The sequence below is a fragment of the Procambarus clarkii genome, chromosome 10 (genome assembly GCF_040958095.1).
Source record: "Procambarus clarkii isolate CNS0578487 chromosome 10, FALCON_Pclarkii_2.0, whole genome shotgun sequence".
Lineage (NCBI taxonomy): Eukaryota > Metazoa > Arthropoda > Malacostraca > Decapoda > Cambaridae > Procambarus > Procambarus clarkii.
In genome coordinates this window covers 33,233,228-33,253,978 of record NC_091159.1, presented here as the reverse complement: position 1 = coordinate 33,253,978, position 20,751 = coordinate 33,233,228, and positions in this window count along the sequence as shown.

Sequence of the window (20,751 nt, the reverse complement as noted above, 5' to 3'; positions counted from 1 at the left end):
ACCTTATTAATTACCTTAATAGTTACCTTATTAATTACCTTAATACCTGGATAGTTACCTTAATTAACTCCATGTAACCTACCCTACCCCTAAATGTCAACCCATGTTTTACTATTCTTAAACAATGCTGTTTGTTGACCAACTTGTATATTAACTATTTTCTACCATGTTCCCCCCTTTTTTATCTTTTATTTTTTTTCAACGCATTTTATACTTTAAGGTTCAATTACTATTAAGTTTTAGTCCTAAGTGTTTTTCCCCCCCTCACCTTGCCCGAAATGCTATGCGTACTAGTGGCTTTAGGTATTGTACGTACTAGCTCTGTCTATAAATCCAACATTATGTTTGTAAATCAACTATGTATGTACTTTCCTGAATAAAATTTTACTTTACTTTACTTTATCTGTAAGGTAGTCCTTAACATTAATTAGGGAGCATGGAATATCATTAGCAAGGGGTGTCCCAATGGACATCCCTTGGAAAGAACCTATTAAATTCAATAGCAGTGTCAGAAGCACACCATTGTCATTTATTTATTTATTTATATACAAGAAGATACATTGGGGGGTTATGAAAGTACATATAAATGATGTTGATTTTACATTCTTGTAAAGCCTCTAGCATGCATAGCGTTTCGGGCAAGTCCTTAAACTAACAGATAATTTTAAGTAGATAATTTACAGTAAAATTAACAAAACATGTTTACAGGTACACTGTAAGAAATTTTGACACAATAAACAAAGATTAGATTAATACACAATAATAACAATACACTGCTGTATAATGAACAAGGATTACTAGGTACATTAAGATCAAATTTCAGGGTTATACATTGGTCCACTGTAGCACAATTTGAGGATCATATCAAGGAGTAATGCAGTAGAATATGCACTCAATATAACAACATGATATCAGATGATATCAAAGATTACAATAGTAAAGTTATATGGCTTAGGTACATATATTGAGGGGATTGGATAGCACTATCAGATTGAAATTACCTACTGATTGAAATTACCTACAAGATTGAATTACCTACAAGATTGAAATTACCTACTTAAAATTATCTGCTAGATTAAGGACCTGCCCGAAACGCTGCGCGTACTAGTGGCTTTACAAGAATGTAATTACTGTACTATCCAATGTATTCTCACAAACCCAATGTACCTTCTTGTATATATATAAATAAAATAAAATAAATAAAATAACTAGATACAGTGCCAGTTAAAGCACTAGGTAGGAAACTATGAATTCAAATTCAAATGCTTATTCAGGTAAAGTACATACATACAAGGTGTGATACAAACATTGATGGATTTATAGATAGAGATGTTGTGTCCATCATACACTCAATAAAAACCAAGGCAGGGAACACCAGTGAAATTCCGTCCATTTATACAAGAGCGCCTCCCATGCCCTTGCGCCACCCATAGCTCTACTGTTCAACAAATCCATAGAGATCCATCCTTAAAAAAGCAAGAGTAATGCCAGTCCATAAAGGAGGCAATCCGGCGGACATAAACAATTTTAGACCAATATCAAACTTACCCACTCTATCAAAAATATTTGAAAAAATATCTACAAACAGCTCTATTCCTACCTCGTAAAATTCGACATACTCAGCCCCTGCCAGTTTGGCTTCCGGTCCCAAAAGAGCACCAATGATGCAATCATTAGTCTCCTTGACGTAATCTACTCAGCCCTTGACAAAAATGAGTTTCCGATTGGACTCTTCATTGACCTAAGAAAAGCCTTTGATACTGTTAATCACAACTACCTCTTACTTAAACTCCAGCATTATGGAATCCGAGGCCTTGCCCTGGACTATATCCGATCCTATCTTAGTGACAGACACCAATGTGCAACCATCAATGATACAACCTCTTCCACTCTACCAATAACCGTTAGAGTGCCACAGGGCAGCATCTTGGGACCTCTTCTATTTCTTATATACCTGGTTGATGGGGTTCTGGGATTTCTTCTACTCCCCAAGCCCGGCCCGAGGCCAGGCTTGACTTGTGAGAGTTTGGTCCACCAGGCTGTTGCTTGGAGCGGTCCTCAGGCCCACATACCCATCATAGCCCGGTTGGTCCGGCACTCCTTGAAGAAAACAATCTAGTTCCCTCTTGAAGATGTCCACGGTTGTTCCTGCAATATTTCTGATGCTCGTTGGTAGGACGTTGAACAACCGTGGACCTCTGATGTTCATAGAGTGTTCTCTGATTGTGCCCATGGCACCTCTGCTCTTCACTGGTTCTATTCTACATTTTCTTCCAAGTCGTTCACTCCAGTACGTTGTTATTTTACTGTGCAGATTTGGGACCTGGCCCTCCAGTATTTTCCATGTGTATATTATTTGGTATCTCTCTCGTCTCCTTTCTAGTGAGTACATTTGGAGAGCTTTGAGACGATCCCAATAATTTAGGTGCTTTATCTCATCTATACGTGCCGTATATGTTCTCGGTATTCCCTCTATTTCAGCAATCTCTCCTGCTCCACGTAGGTCGCCTCCCCCGGACGAGGGCAGGCGTGGAAAGCCAGGGGGAAGAGTGTTCGGTAGCAGGTCTTCTCATAATCCGAGCCACAGACCTCTCCCAGGGCCCCCCAGCAGTCGATGCAGTAGGGTCCTGGACCTAGATTCAGGAAGCTCTGTGTATTTCTTCGTAAGTGGGTTTGCTACGAAGGTTCCTAAGTGCGCCCTAAGAAGATGCTTAGGTGCTATTCAATAAGGTATACTTAGGAAGAAAAATTGTTGGTTCACCTGCGTGCCGATAGAGGTCACTACTGTGTTTCGTTTGGCCAATCAGAGAGCAGCAACATTCTTCATATTGAAGATTTAGCGCTGGCTTATCGCAGCTCTACTGCCTCCTATTTACGTCGAATTTTCTTATAAAATTAGTATATTTCGAAGTAAAACAATGTTTTTTCAACTTCTACAGCCAGCACCGACATTGTAGTAAACAAATATGTTACATTTGTTGTTTACCTACGTAATTCTAAGAGATACTGTGTAGCTGTCCTTGTTGCTCGGAAGATGCGCTGACAATTATTGTATATATTTACTGAATTTACCCAAGGGCCACTAACTATCTAGTGACCTCGAAGAGGACAGAAAGCCGGCGGCTTGTTGAAGGGCCCGCCAATTGTCTTAATTATATTTTTTAGCTGGAATTTGGCATTTACGGCTTCAGCGGGTAGGCGGTTCCATGGGTTTATAGCCCTCTTGGTGGAAAAAACATCTGTTTTCAGTCCTACTTGAGAGAACATACTCTCCAACACTATATCTGTGATTGTCCTGTTATCAGTGACTTCATACCAAATGGTATGAGGTATTTTGAGCTCTGTAATTACTTCATACACTCAGGAATATTGGAAGATATTCTTGTGCTGCACCCAGATTTTGCCAGTGGAGGCTAATAGATCAGCATTAAGTATTTTGTTCTCTCCTAATTCCATGTATGACTGGCCATCCTGTGAGGTGAGCTTGTAGCTGGTTTTTGATCTACACTGTGTGGTCCTTTAGACAGAATAGGGAAGCAGCACATTGCTGTGTATACCTAAACATGTTTAAAAATACATTGTTTGAGAGGAGTTTTGTAGAAACTGGTAAGAGTAATTATAATATAATGTTTCCATGATTCAGTGCTTACCTCTTGTGAAAATTGCTTAGAGTTGTTTAGTCAGAGTTGATTTGTTTTTTGTATTGAGGCTGGTATTTTCTAAATTGATTCCATGTACAGTATGTCTAACCATCCTGTGAGATGGGAGTATTAGATAAACTTATAGCTAGTTTTTTATCTACACTGTGTAATATTCCATATAGAATAGGGTAGCAGCACATTGCTGTGTATACCTAATCTTCTTAATAAAAAAAATCAGTAATAAAGATTTTAAATTATAGTTTGTATTATTACAAATACAGTACTGTATTATCCTTATTAAATCATGTTGACCATGGATCATTAAGATCTCATGTTGATATGTAATACAAGTCATATTTCTTTTGAACTGCTAATCCATGCTAATCATTCATTAAATTGTGTATTATGTCTCAATTTTTCACTTCCTTGGATATACTGTACAGTACAAAAAGATAGGATAAAAATAAACCAGTAATATTTCTTTCATTATATTTTTCATTTAAATAACTGCATCAATATTTTTACAGCTGACAGGATTTGTTTTACCATACAGGTGCATTATTTGTTAAAAAAAATTTGGTTTATTGTTACACACAATGGTGCTACATAGCCTTCCCAGCTTGGTGCCTTCTTTTAATACTTACTGATTAAAAAATAAATAATAAATACATTTTATTCAGGAAAAGTACATACAGTTGATTTACAAACATAATGTTGGATTTATAGACAGAGCTAGTACATACAATACCTAAAGCCACTAATACTCATAGCATTTCGGGCAAGGTGTGGGGGAAAAAACACAGACTAAAACTTAGTAATCGGAATTAGGTATAAATTGTGTTGAAAGAAGGAATAAAAAATACAAAAAGGGGGGTTAGCAAAGCATAACTCAGCAATTGCACATGTTGGTGAACAGCGTTGTTTAAAAAATAGCAAGACATGGGTTGACATTTAGGAGGTAAGTTAGGTTACATGGAGTTAATTAGGCAGTACTTGGTTTAACTCTTAAACTGGTTGAGAGAGGTACAGCCTTTGACATGATTCGGGAGGTCATTCCACATTCTGGGTCCCTTGATTTGTAGAGCACTTCTAGTTTGGTTACACACAGCCAAATTGAGTAACAGGAAGAGGTCTTGGACACAAATTTGTTCCATGCTAAATGTAGAGGAATCAGCTGAGTATTCCTCAAATAAAATAAGTTGCCTCAGCTTATAAGGTAAATAAAATAAGCATTTCTCAAATAAGTAGCTGCCTCACCTCACTGCCTTACTGCTACATAGCCTTCCCAGCATGGTGCCTTCTTTTGATAATTACTTGTTCCACACCCAAATTGTATAACAGGAAGAGGTTTTGGACCCCTACTTCCCTCTCTCTTTTTTAATAATCTACAGTATATAGTCATAATTATAGCTTTAAGTATTCAATGAATAAAGTTTGTGACATTTTTACCCTTCTCCTTACCTAACATCATTTGTGCAGCATATTTTTATTTTATGTCTCACCCAGATTTAATTTCAAAATAAAACCAAACTAAATAAATTAGAAATGGGTATGTATAGCTAAGGTACACCCTTACTACTAGGTGAACAGGGGCATTTGGTGATAGTAAATGATCCCATCAGGCAGGGCTCATCACCTTCTCTCATATTTCATGTTCACCAGTGTTTATTTACTTAATAACTACTGGTATAATATCTTGCTATTATAAAAGTAATTCTACTATCATCAAACACATATTTACTTCAAGTTTCAAGCAGAGAATGCATATATAACTAACACGAAGGATTCCTCTTCACTAGATTCACCAGCTATAATATTTTGGTCATGTTCCAATATCATAAATCGATCCCAGTGTTATGTAGTAGAGAAAAAATGACTTATATCCAGTTTACGTAAAGCTACGAGTGGTCGAAACCACACTTAAATCCCGGAATGAACTTACGAAGGTTTTTCCACTTAGGGTACCTACTTGAATACGGACCTAGCCGCCACGAAGGCGCTAAGAAGGAATTCGCTCTTAGCTAAGAGGAAAAACCTTCGTAAGTACCTTCCTGAATCCGGCCCCTGGTCACAGGTAGACGCCGTGCCAGAAGCCGTTGCGCCGTGTTCCGCGCCATCTTAAGCAGTTGAGTAACTAGAAACTGGCAAGTAGGGTCCTCACGACCATGCAGCTTGAACACGAAGGCGATCGCCGCGAGGTATGCATTTCGAGAGCGGAATGCCAAGCCCCGGGATAGCAGCAGTTGCAAGAAGTTCGCCAGAATCGAGGGTGCAGCTCGAAGGGACACCCCTGTCGCAGGCCGCCGCATACGTACGTCGCATACTCCGCCCACTTATTCTGAAGCACACCGGGTCGCAGGGAGTCGAGCAGCGTCCTCACAGTTGCAGGGCAGGAGATGCTGAGGGATGGTGTTGGCATCTCGGCGAGGGCTGCATCTCGTAGGAACGAGGGCGGCAGTGCCTGTAGGCGTGAAAGCACCTTCTCTACATCCCGCACGCCGAACTTTTCTGCGAGGATCCATTGCAGGGCACAGGAGAACGTTTCGAAGATCCTGCAGGAGGGTGCAGCCCCCATGCTGAGCATCCTCTCGCAGTACTACCGTCCCTTATAAGCAATGCCGAGTGTTCCATGTGAGGATATTCCAGCCACTGATGTTCCAACTGCTGATGTTCTGGCTGAGGAGGCTCCAGCCGATGATCCAGCAGCTGATGTTCCAGCTGGTGGAGTTCCAGCTGAAGTTGTTCCAGCTGATGATGTCCCAGCCGCTGATATTCCAGCTACTGATGTTCCAGCTGATACGGTTCCAGCCAATGATCAAGCAGCTGATGTTCCAGCTGGCGGAGTTACAGCAGAGGATGTTCCAGTCGCTGATGTTCTAACTCCTGATGTTCCGGCTGAGGAAGTTCCAGCCGATAATCGAGCAGCTGATGTTTCAGCTGGCAGTGTTCCAGCTGAAGTGTTCCAGCCGATGATGTTCCAGCAGCTGATGTTCTAACTGAGGATGTTCCAGTTAACTGATGCTGTTCCAGCCGGCGATGTTCCAGCTGCTGAGGTTCCAGCCGATGATCCAGCAGCTAATGCCCCAGCTGGCGGTGTTCCAGCCGAGGATTTTCCAGCCGCTGATGTTCCAGCCGCTGATGTTCCAGCTGCTGATGTTCCGGTTGTTGAGGTTCCAGCCGATGATCCAGCAGCTGATGTTCCAGCTGGCGGAGTTCCAGCTGAAGTTGTTCCAGCTGATGATGTTCCAGCCTCTGATGTTCCAGCTGCTGATGTTCTGGCTGATGCGGTTCCAGTCGATGATCCAGCAGCTGATGTTCCAGCTGATGAGGTTCCAGCTGAATAGCCGGTAGCTGATGTTAAAGCTGGCGGTGTCCAGCTGAAGATGTTCCAGCTGCCGAAGTTCCAGTTGGCATGTTCCAGCCGAAGATGTTCCAGCTGACGATGTTCTGGATGCTGAAGTCCAGCTGCAGATGTTCCAGCTGCTGATGTTACGGCCGACGAGGCTCCAGCTGATGGTTCAGCTGGCTGGATAACTTCTTCGGCGCCGCCCGTGTCCTCTTCCTCGCCGCGGGAGGGTGGACTGGCTTCTCTGTACTGCGGAGATAGGAAACGTAAGCAGGCGGTAAGGGCAAATACGAATAACGCAGCAAATAAACTAATAACAAATAACGCAAGGACCCATATGTCTTTAACACATCCCAAGCAAAGGCAAAGAGGTAAAGAGAACCCAATAACGATAACAGGAAGGATGACTGAGACCCAGCCCTGAAGGGGACTTCGGCCCAAGCCAGACTGGATGTGGACGGGAGGAGAAAGAAGCCTTCACGAAAGGACACTAATAAGAAAAAGACGTAAATAAGCCACAAAGCGTAATGGAGCAAACGCTACAACCAGAGAAAGGAGAAATCCCGAAGACAAGAAACAGGAAGGAGAACTAGAATAAAAAGCCAGGACTAGAGAACTGTCCCCAGAAACAGCGCATAAAATGTGACTGGAGAAAAAGGGGAGAGAATAGTAAATAAGACAAAGAGAAAACGACGGCGGCCCCCAAAGAGGGAAGGAGGCCCGTGCAGACAAAAAAAGGGGGCTAGACAAATAATAAATAAAAAATAAATAAATAATAAAAGTACATAACTAAAAAGCAAAATACGTAAAGAAATTAAAAGGGACGAAAAAAGGGGGGAAATACAAATAAATAATGAAGAAAATAAATAAATAGTAAATAATTAAATAATAAACAGAAATATGTTAAAATAATAAATTAAACCTTGAATAAAAATAAAAGAAGGAACCAAAATAAATAAACCATGAATAATAATATAGAACTGTAAAGAAACATAATAAGTTAGTATACTCCATAATTACATTAATAAGTATCGGGAAATAAAAGTGTCGCCAAGAAACAGCACAGAACGAAACGGGAGAAAGAGAAAGATAAAATAAGGAATACAAAGAAAACGGCAACGACCCTGAAGAGGGAAGGAGGGAGAGCAGACGAAAAAAATGGAGATATTAATTTAAGGGAGATTCTTCTAAATCAAGAAGCTAAATATAGAAGAATTTAAATAAATAAAAATAAACACTTAACATAGAAAAGACCTACTACATGCTGTTGACCAGACCACACACTAGAAATTGAAGGGACGACGACGTTTCGGTCCGTCCTGGACCATTCTCAAGTCGATTGTGAATGGTCCAGGACGGACCGAAACGTCGTCGTCCCTTCAATTTCTAGTGTGTGGTCTGGTCAACATACTTCAGCCACGTTATTGTGACTCATCGCCTGCCTACTACATCCTATTTGGAAGCAAATCTACAAATGCAATTCAGCTTCAGATTGACAATGTAAACATTAGCAATAAAAATGATGGAAAGTTTCTTGGCATATTCCTAGACAAGAGACTCAACTTCAGTACCCACATACAACACATAACTAAGAAAGTCTCTAAAACAGTTGGTATACTCTCCAAAATCAGATATTATGTTCCTAACTCTGCTCTCATCTCTCTATATTATGCACTAATCTATCCCTATCTCAACTATGGTATCTGTGCATGGGGTTCAACCACTGCAAACCACCTCAAGTCCATCATCACCCAGCAAAAATCTGCTATCAGAATAATATCAAATTCTGCTTTCAGACAACACACAGCCCCCTTGTTTAACTCCCTAAACATGCTAAACATAATCTCACTCCACAAATTCTCTTGTGTCAACTACATTTACAAAACCCTGTTCTTAAATGCAAATCCTTGTCTGAAACTCTTCTTGGACAGATGTAATAGGACCCATTATCACCACACCAGAAATAAATATCTCTTTGATATCCCCAGAGTTAAACTTAATCTGTGTAAACACTCTATGCAAATAAAGGGACCCAGTTTATGGAACTCACTCCCTACTGAATTGAAAAGCTGTCCAACTTTTACATCATTCAAAATCAATACTAAAAAGTACCTAATTTCATCTTCATAGTTTTTCACTTTTTGCCCTAAAATTGCACTGTATCAATTGCTACCCAATCTCCCAACCTTTATATTCCCAATTTGAACAACTTTACCATTGTGATCATTGCTGTTTTCTTATATGTGCTGTCAATCTGCTGTATGGTGTCTATTAACCTTGTTTAAATTACTAATCAAGCTGTCAATGTAATTAATCAGAGCTTTAATATAACAATGTGCTTTAATATACCTACTTATCTCTCTCATCTCATTTTTCTCTTGTAATGTATCTTTATCATTTATCAATTCTGATTGAAATTACCTACTTAAAATTATCTGCTAGATTAAGGACCTGCCCGAAACGCTGCGCGTACTAGTGGCTTTACAAGAATGTAAATACTGTACTATCCAATGTATTCTCACAAACCCAATGTACCTTCTTGTATATATATAAATAAATAAATAAATAAATAAATTAGATATAACTAAATAATATACTATACCAAGCACTAAATAAAGAAGAAAATTAAATAAATTAGAATTAACTATATAATAAACAATTACGTAAGTAATAAAATTGAAATAACCAATAAATGGAGAAACAAATAAATAATTAGTAAATAATAATGAAGAACCATAAAGAACATAGAAGACTGAATAAACATATTAAAATAGAGTAAATAATAAACTGGCCCCAAGAAGCAGCACATAAAACGACACGGGAGAGAGAAAAAAAAAAAAAAAAAAAACTCCACCTGACCCTCAGGCCCCGCCGCCGCCCGTGGACGGGGGCCGCCTGCTGAGCGAGAGGCGGGCCAGGGCCCAAGGGGGACCACCCCTAGGGCTTGAAAGCAACGAGGGCCCAGGCCACATGTGCGGCACGCCAGACAGCGTTGCCAGCCCACCGGTGAAAGAGCCCCACACAGGCTTGCCACAGGGGCGCATGCCCGGCGCGCCACGGAAGGCGGGGAGGGACCGTGCCGAGCACCCTCACGGCTTAGCACCCAAGAGAGAAGCAGCTGGGCCTTCCGGCCCGGCCAGGGAGGAAGCCAGCTAGGGCGGCACAACACGTACCACAAGGGACTCGGCGCTAGGTACACGTCAGACACTGGGGGCAGCCCTAGCCTAAGTGGGGGCTCCACGCTTCATGTGGAGGGGAAGTAGACACAACTCTACCTTAGAACATGTTGAGGAGGGCAGGACGCCCCTGACGGGTTGCTCTGAGATGTTGATGGGCTCCCGACGAGGAGGTCTGATAGGGCGAGGTCCGGGACCGAGTTTGCTGATGATGGGGGCACATTTGGACAAGCTAAACTTCTGTGTCATTGAAATGATCTACGTACTGGAGCGGTGTCGTGGGTGAGCGGTGTCGATGCGAAGCGGACCGGAGCTGCAGTGTGAGTTTCGATGCGACGTGGACCAGAGCTGCAATGTAAGTGAGGGAGAGACGCCTCGTACATTCCCTTAAGTACACCACCCTACACTGCGCACGCAGCACCCGCGGGAAGCGCTGCGCAAATGTTTTTCTTAGCAGAACCCCCCACCCCCAGCTTTACAGGTAAAGCAGGGGCCATTTATCAATCGGGACATATACAATCTGCAGTGACTCCAGGAGTGCGATTCAAGCAATTACAGTACATACTCTTCAACAAGGTGCAAGGAGTTTGTTTACCCATGTCTTCAACTTCTTCATGAACATCGATTGAACGGTTATGATACCTCTATCCAATGGGTCTCAGTGCATTGTTATTTATTTATTTATTTATTTATTTATTTATTTATTTATTTATTTATTTATTTATATACAAGAAGGTACATTGGGATTGTGGGGATACATAGCATAGTAATTACATTCTTGTAAAGCCACTAGTACGCGCAGCGTTTCGGGCAGGTCCTTAATCTAAGAAAATTTTAAGTAGGTAAATACTTGCAAAATTTATAAAAATGATAACAGTTACATAGCAAGAAAAAAAATAAAAGATGAGAGAAAATTGTAGGTATATTAAAGCACATAGGTAGCTCAGATTGATTACAATGACAGCTTGAATGGTAGTTTAACAAAAATTAGTAGACACAATACAGCATATGGCTAGCACATAAAAGAAGACAGCAATGAACACAATGATAAAGTTGTTTGGATTAAGTATATAAAGATTGGGAGATTGGGTAACACTAGATACAGAGCAAATTTAATGCTCAGTGTAGGAAACTACGAAGATGAAATTAGATACTTTTTGGTTTTGAATGAGGCAAAAGTTTGACAGCTTTTCTCAGATTGTGGTATTCTCCATATTGAACTAATAGATCAACTAGCCAAAGTGATGCACAACACGCCTCACATTACCCATCAACCAATTCCCCATGTTGCACGTAAAGGAGCCTTCAAAAATACCATCACCCAAGATTTTGCGACGAAATGGAAAACGTCATGCTCACCTTTGTACTATGGGTCCATTAAAAAGAAATGGGAACTTTGAAACATGTCAGATATAAAAGCAGAGAAATTGATATAACGATGACCAGATTAAGGCTGGGACACACCAAACTGGCAGCACACAGCTCTAAGTACAGAACAGACATTAACGAATTCTGCATCCACTGTCAGGTGCCTGAAACAATCGAACACTATCTCCTTCACTGTACACTCTACATTATTAAAACAGTTAACACTGAAAAGCATCACTGAGAGTACTCAGGATATGAGTAACAATGTGTATCAGTGCTACACCGACGATTCTGTGGAAGTAGGTGGACGATGTACCGGTTGCGCATATAATATATTTGAACAATCTTCTCTCGTACATACAGCAATGAAACGCGTCAATGATTGGGCAAGTACAACTCAAACCGAACTTGCAGGCATATACCTTACCACGGAATTTTTAAAAGACAAAGGCAGTGGACTTATATACTGTGACTCGCAGAGTGCACTCCTGGCATTGAACGCACATAGTAATAACACCCAGAAAATAGTCAGTGATATTCGAATGAATGTTTTAGCTGCTAAAGAAAAGAGATTTGAAAATAAGTTCTTATGGATACCATCACATGTTGGCATCTCAAGGCATGACACTGTTGATATGCTTGCAAAGACAGCCTGTAGAAAACCAGTAATAAAAATTGATATGAGGGTTTCATTAGCAGTGACAAAGAGAATACTTAAACAAATATCTAATGAAAATCTCACCGACCTAACAAATTCACAAAGACCTGAAAGTTGTAGCATTAAATATTATGATAGATATCGTGAGCAGACATTCACATATGGGACTAATAGAACAAGAACTCGGCAATGTGATGTTATAGTGGCCAGAATACGCCTGGGATATAGACGTATTTGGCAGCTTTCTCAAACCCCCAAATGTCGAGTACACAATTGAATGTGTCAACTCAGTGAAAGAGAAAACATGCACTCCCTTGAACATTATATTGTAGAATGTCCCATATTGACTGACTTTCACCCTCCTGGGCTAAGATATGCTGAACTCTGTAACTACTATATGAGTACTGGAACACTTGATGATATATTGGACTTGTATCATAGATTGACCATGTAATGTATCAATTATACAATGAATGAATGTGATGTAACTATATAACCTGAGCTTGTGAAAGCATCTTAATCACCTTCAGTGATTAAGTGCTTAATTGTACCACGCCCTGCCCTGGTGACTCTCTATTACTCCCTTATCTATCCATATCTCAACTATGGTATTTGTGCTTGGGGTTCTACTACCCAAAATCACTTACGTCCTCTAATTACCCAACACAAAGCTGCTATTAGAACAATATCCAACTCTGGCCCCAGACATCACTCGGTACCCCTACTCAAATCTCTGAATATGTTAGATATTAAGTCACTGCACATTCTCTCATGTGTATTATACATATATAAAACGCTAAACTATAATGCCAATCCTGATCTCAAAAGCTTCATAGAAGGTTGTAACAGAACCCATGAGCACCACACCAGAAATAAATACAGTTTTGATATTCCTAGAGTACGACTTAATCAAACTAGAAATGCTCTGCAAATCAAGGGGCCCAGAATGTGGAATGACCTTCCCAACCATGTTAAAGACTGTACCTCTCTCAACCAGTTTAAGATAAAAAATAAACACTACCTAATAAATTCCCTGTAACCTACCTCACTCCTCTATTGTCAACCCATGTCTTATTTTCTTTTTTTTTAATCAACACTGTTTGTCAACCTATTGTATTTGTGCTGCTTTTTCAGTCATGTTCCCCCTTTTTTTTTATCTTTATTTGTATTTGTTCTCAACACTTTTTATTCTTTATGCTCAATTAGTATTAAGTTCTAGATATTAATGTTTTTCTTGCCCGAAACGCATTGCGTAATAGTGGCTTTAGGCATTGTATGTACTAGCTCTATCTATATATCAATCCATTAATGTAACATCATTTGTATGTATATACCTTACCTGAATCTGAATCTGAATCTGAATCTGAATCTGAATTGCACACTAGTTTCTTTATCAGCTATCTCACCCTGTCAGAGTATAAGACAAATGTATGTGTATGCATGTGTGTGTGTATATATGTGTCTATATATGTATATGTACGTATATGTGTGTGTGTGTGTGTATATATATGTATGTGTATAAAGTATATGTGGAAGCTGATCAGGGTGTCACAATCGGTCCATAGAATTACCCAAATCAGCCCAAAACTACACAAATCGTCTTAGCATTACGTAAGTAATGAAGAAATATGGTATATTTACTTACTATAATGTTGGTGCTACACGTAGAACATGATCAAACCTATTTTTACTCTGAAATAATCTGATTTCATAACGAAATGAGACGTAAATATGTGAGAGGTGACGCCATAGGAAGTCGACGGTCCAAGCGACAAGTTCAAGTTCAAGTTCAAGTATGTTTATTGAGATAAGCAATAAATACATCTCAAAGGGATAGAGTAGCTTAGGCTATTTCTACCCCCCTCTACTTCAAGTCCCTCAAGGGGCGCACAAATTCAGTGAGTACAAATAGACATATAACAGTACAAGAATCCCATTTAACATTGCATACAACAAGTACAGCATATAATTGTTACATTCTTGGGGCAAAATTCTTGTAGCTCCTAAGTATACTGTCTATTATACCATTATCACACATCCAAACAATTTGATGTGGTACACTATTTATTTCATTATTTCTATATTTTTCAATAAGGTGACACTCTAATACATAATGTTCTAAGGTGTGGGCGTACGGCATACTACATAATTTACACTCCTTGACCTAGATTCAGGAAGCTCTGTGTATTTCTTCGTAAGTGGGTTTGCTACGAAGGTTCCTAAGTGCGCCCTAAGAAGATGCTTAGGTGCGATTCAATAAGGTATACTTAGGAAGAAAATTGTTGGTTCACCTGCGTGCCGATAGAGGTCACTATACTGTGTTTCGTTTGGCCAATCAGAGAGCAGCAACATTCTTCATATTAAAGATTTAGCACTGGCTTATCGGAGCTCTACTGCCTCCTATTTACGTCGAATTTTCTTATAAAATTAGTATATTTCGAAGTAAAACAATGTTTTTTCAACTTCTACAGCCAGCACCGACATTGTAGTAAACAAATATGTTACATTTGTTGTTTACCTACGTAATTCTAAGAGATACTGTGTAGCTGTCCTTGTTGCTCGGAAGATGCGCTGACAATTATTGTATATATTTACTGAATTTACCCAAGGGCCACTAACTATCTAGTAACCTCGAAGAGGACAGAAAGCCGGCGGCTTGTTAAAGGGCCCGCCAATTGTCTTAATGATATTTTTTAGCTGGAATTTGGCATTTACGGCTTCAGCGGGTAGGCGGTTCCATGGGTTTATAGCCCTCTTGGTGGAAAAAAAACATCTGTTTTCAGTCCTACTTGAGAGAACATACTCTCCAACACTATATCTGTGATTGTCCTGTTATCAGTGACTTCATACCAAATGGTATGAGGTATTTTGAGCTCTGTAATTACTTCATACACTCAGGAATATTGGAAGATATTCTTGTGCTGCACCCAGATTTTGCCAGTGGAGGCTAATAGATCAGCATTAAGTATTTTGTTCTCTTCTAATTCCATGTATGACTGGCCATCCTGTGAGGTGAGGATGTTGGGTGAGCTTGTAGCTGGTTTTTGATCTACACTGTGTGGTCCTTTATACAGAATAGGGAAGCAGCACATTGCTGTGTATACCTAAACATGTTTAAAAATACATTGTTTGAGAGGAGTTTTGTAGAAACTGGTAAGAGTAATTATAATATAATGTTTCCATGATTCAGTGCTTACCTCTTGTGAAAATTGCTTAGAGTTGATTTGTTTTTTGTATTGAGGCTGGTATTTTCTAAATTGATTCCATGTACAGTATGTCTAACCATCCTGTGAGATGGGAGTATTAGATAAATTTATAGCTAGTTTTTTATCTACACTGTGTAATATTCCATATAGACTAGGGTAGCAGCACATTGCTGTGTATACCTAATCTTCTTAATAAAAAAAATCAGTAATAAAGATTTTAAATTATAGTTTGTATTACAAATACAGTACTGTATTATCCTTATTAAATCATGTTGACCATGGATCATTAAGATCTCATGTTGATATGTAATACAAGTCATATTTCTTTTGAACTGCTAATCATTCATTAAATTGTGCATTATGTCTCAATTTTTCACTTCCTTGGATATACTGTACAGTACAAAAAGATAGGATAAAAATAAACCAGTAATATTTCTTTCATTATATTTTTCATTTAAATAACTGCATCAATATTTTTACAGTTGACAGGATTTGTTTTCCCATACAGGTGCATTGTTTGTTAAAAAAAAATTTGGTTTATTATTACACACAATGGTGCTACATAGCCTTCCCAGCTTGGTGCCTTCTTTTAATTAATACTTACTGATTAAAAAATAAATAATAAATACATTTTATTCAGGAAAAGTACACACAGTTGATTTACAAACATAATGATGGATTTATAGGCAGAGCTAGTACATACAATACCTAAAGCCACTAATACTCATAGCATTTCGGGCAAGGTGTGGGGGGAAAAAAACACAGACTAAAACTTAATAGTAATCGGGATTAGGTATAAATTGTGTTGAAAGAAGGAATAAAAAATACAAAAAGGGGGGTTAGCAAAGCATAACTCAGCAATTGCACATGTTGGTGAACAGCGTTGTTTAAAAAATAGCAAGACATGGGTTGACATTTAGGAGGTAAGTTAGGTTACATGGAGTTAATTTGGCAGTACTTGGTTTAACTCTTAAACTGGTTGAGAGAGGTACAGCCTTTGACATGATTCGGGAGGTCATTCCACATTCTGGGTCCCTTGATTTGTAGAGCACTTCTAGTTTGGTTACACACAGCCAAATTGAGTAACAGGAAGAGGTCTTGGACACAAATTTGTTCCATGCTAAATGTAGAGGAATCAGCTGAGTATTCCTCAAATAAAATAACTTGCCTCAGCTTATAAGGTAAATAAAATAAGCATTTCTCAAATAAGTAGCTGCCTCACCTCACTGCTACATAGCCTTCCCGGCATGGTGCCTTCTTTTGATAATTACTTGTTCCACACCCAAATTGTATAACAGGAAGAGGTAAGGTAAGGTAATTATCAAAAGAAGGCACCAAACTGGGAAGGCTATGTGGCACCATCAAAGTGCAAAATAATCAGAGGGCGCTAAATATCACCAAGAATGCCAATACGAGAACAAAAACGCATAAGGCGAACGATATCAAAAGTATCCAATTCCCCTAGAATACTATCGAGGGACAAGTGACCGCGAGGGACGGTCGGAAAGCAAGAAACGCTCGTCCTGGAAGTCCAAAGCCACCAAAAATTGAGAAAACATGTACAGGTTCACAAAGAGATGCATAAATGCTCGTTGAATCCTGGCCCTAATTGTACTTTACAGTTTTTCAATGATGCAAGGTTTCCTTCATAGCACATCAACTAAAGTTTCATTACAAATTTTTTGGTATCTTTGAAAAATTAATTTTTTTTAATGCTTTGTTGGCAAAAATAAATACTGAATGTAAAAACAATGGAATGACAAGTAAGTAAGTAATTATCAAAAGAAGGCACCAAACCGGGAAGGCTATGTAGCATCATCAAATACGCAAAATAATCAGAGGGCGCTAAATATCACCAAGGATGCCAATACGAGAACAAAAACGCATAAGGCGAAAGATATCAAAAGTATCCGAGTCACCAAGAATACTATCGAGGGACAGGTGACCGCGAGGGGCGGTCGGAAAGCAAGACACACGCTCGTCCTGGAAGTCAGGACATTCAAGAAAGACATGCATGACCATAAGAGGGACAATGCAACTAGGACAATAAGGAGCAGGGCAGTGCTCCATCAAGTGACCATGGGTTAAGCGAGTATGGCCAATACGCAACCTCGCCAGAGCTGTTTCCCACCGCCGGTTACGGTGGAAGGAGGACTGCCACGAGGAAACACAACATTTAAGAGTACGCAGCTTGTTACCAGTAACAGACAACCAAGAAGCCTGCCAACGGGTAAGGACTGAGGAATGGATAACCGGGTAAAAGTCGGAATACGGAATGCCCTTACGAGAGATGGGACAAGAGCGGACAGCTTCCTTGGCGGCAGCATCCGCACGCTCATTTAAAGACACACCAATATGGCTGGGAACCCAACAAAACTCAACCGACTTAAATTTACTGTGAACGAGAAACAGCCAATGCTGGATCTCGACAACCACTGGATGAACCGGATTAAAGGACCCGAGAGCCATGAGGGCACTACGAGAGTCAACAACAACTACAAAGGAAGACTGACAACGAGAAAGCAGGAGACGAAGAGCATAGAGAATAGCATAAAGTTCCGCTGTAAAGATGCTAGTCTCATATAAGTGACACATATAAGTGCGATCAGGAAAAACAACAGAGTAGCCAACACCGTCCGCTGATTTAGACCCATCGGTGAAGACAGAAACGGAGCGGGAGTGAGAAGAAAAGTGCTCGAGGAAAAGGCGTTTTAGAACCGTAGGAGGGGTAAAAGTTTTAGTGATACAGGTCAAGGATGTACAAAACCGCGGAAGAGGGACCCTCCACGGGGGCAAAGAAGGAACAACACGAGGAGAAACATCAGAAATACGAATGGAAAGAGAATCCTGCAGGCGAGATAACCGGACAGAAAGAGGGAGGTGGTGAAGAGGAACAGGAACCGCAGGAGGGGTAAAAGTTAAAGCACGACAGAGGCGAGAGGAAGGATGTTGCAAGGACCGCGCAAGATAGCGAAGACAGTAGCGATCACGGCGGTCCTGGAGAGACAGGAAGCCAGTGTCAACATACAAGCTAAGGACGGGAGTCGAACGAAAGGCACCAGAACTGAGGCGCAACCCAGTATGGTGCAAAGCATCAAGACGGCGAAGAGTAGAAGGAGAAGCAGACGAGTAAGCAGGGCAACCATAATCGAGCTTAGACAGGACGAGAGAGGAATGTAAAGCAAGGAGAGTGCGCCTACCTGCCCCCCAAGAAGTATGGGACAAGACCCGAAGGAGGGTAAGGGCCTTAGAGCACTCAACACGGAGGTAAGGGATATGGGGAGACCAAGACAAACGAGTGTCAAGGAATACCCCAAAAGCTTCGCGGAATCTTTGTATTCAAGGGGATGACCATAAAGTGACAAAGAGGGACGAAGAACAACCCGTTTCCGCGTAAAAGTCATGGCACAAGTCTCAGAAGTAGAGAACTTGAAGCCATGATCAGTGGCCCAAGACGACACGGCATCAATTGCAAGTTGAAGCCGGCGTTGAAGGAGAGGCGAATCATCACCCTGACAACAAAGGGTAAGATCATCGACATAGAGAGCGGAGAAGACACCAGAAGGAAGAGAGGAAAGAAGACCATTGAGGGCAACCAGAAAAAGAGTAGTGCTCAGAACACTACCCTGGGGCACACCTTCGTATTGCTGAAAAGAGGGAGAGAGAGCGGTACCAAGGCGCACCCGAAAGGAACGACGAGAGAGGAAGCCGCGGAGAAAGAGAGGGAGATGACCACGAAGGCCAAAAGAATGAAGTTGAGATAGGATATGATAACGCCAAGTGGTGTCATAAGCCTTTTCCAGGTCAAAAAGGACGGCAACAAAGGAGGTCTTCGCAGCAAAAGCAGTACGAATATAGACCTCCAAGTTCACCAGGACATCTGTCGTGCTGCGGCACTTGCGGAAACCAAATTGAGAAGGGGAGAGGAGGTGATGGTGTTCCAGGAACCACATCAGACGAACGTTAACCATACGTTCAAAGAGTTTGCAGACACAACTTGTGAGAGCAATAGGGCGAAAGTCCTTAGGGGAAGTACCCAGAGACCCCGGTTTGCGAACAGGGAGGACAACGGCATCGAGCCAGTCCTCAGGGACTGACGACGACTCCCAGATCCGATTATACAGACTCAGTAAATACTGAGACGTGCTCGGAGGGAGATGGCGAAGCATCTCATAATGAATACCATCGGAGCCCGCCGCCGTAGAACCGCAGAGGGCCAGGGCAGAACGAAGTTCAGAGAGAGAGAAGGGATCATTATAGGGAAGCTGAAGATGAGTGCAGAAATTTGAGATATATACAAGAGTTGTTACATTCTTGTACAGCCACTAGTACGCGTAGCGTTTCAGGCAGGTCCCTGGAATACGATCCCCTGCCGCGAAGAATCGTTTTTTCATCCAAGTACACATTTTACTGTTGCGTTAAACAGAGGCTACAGTTAAGGATTTGCGCCCAGTAAATCCTCCCCGGCCAGGATACGAACCCATGACATAGCGCTCGCGGAACGCCAGGCGAGTGTCTTACCACTACACCACGGAGACTGTTCTCTGAAATCTAAAGGACGAGACTCAAGGACAGGTTTACGAAGAAGGAAAGATTGGGGAAGATGAAGACCAGAGCTAACAGAAGAAAAGTGGGAACCCAGTTCGGAAGCGACCTGCAACGGGTCCGCCACAAGAGTATCATGGAGGTGAAGGACCGGTGAAACATCGGGAACGAACTTACCCGCTATCTTGCGGATACGCTTCCAGATCTGGGCCAGAGGGGTTTCGGACGTAATTGTTGAGACATAAGATGCCCAACATTCACGTTTAGCCGTACGGATGGCCCTACGGGCCACCGCACTCGCTTTCCGAAAGAAAAGAAAAGAATCGGTCGTCTGCCTACGGCGGTGCCTCTTCCAGGCTGCACGCTTACAGCGGACAGCCCGAGCACAGTCCGCATTCCACCAGGGAACGCACTTCCGTGGACCCCGAGAGGAAGAGCGAGGAATAGAGCGGAGGGCAGCGTTGAAGACAGTGTCATGAAAAAGGAGGAGAGCGCGAGAGAGAGGCATAAGGGAGAGGTCAGAGAGAGCAGCACTGAGGGTAAATAGGGTCCAGTCTGCCTTAGCAAACTGCCACCTAGGGAAAGAGAGGGAAGGGCGAAAAGAGAAAAAGGAAACAAGGATAGGGAAATGATCACTTCCATGGAGGTCATCAAGAACCTGCCACGTGAAATCTAAGTAAAGAGAAGAAGAGCAGAGAGAAAGATCAAGACAAGAAAGGGTGCGAGTCCGAGAGTCCAAATGAGTGGGCTCACCAGAATTCAGAAGAGACAGGGAAGAAGAGAGGAGAAACGGCTCAAGGAGGCGACCCCG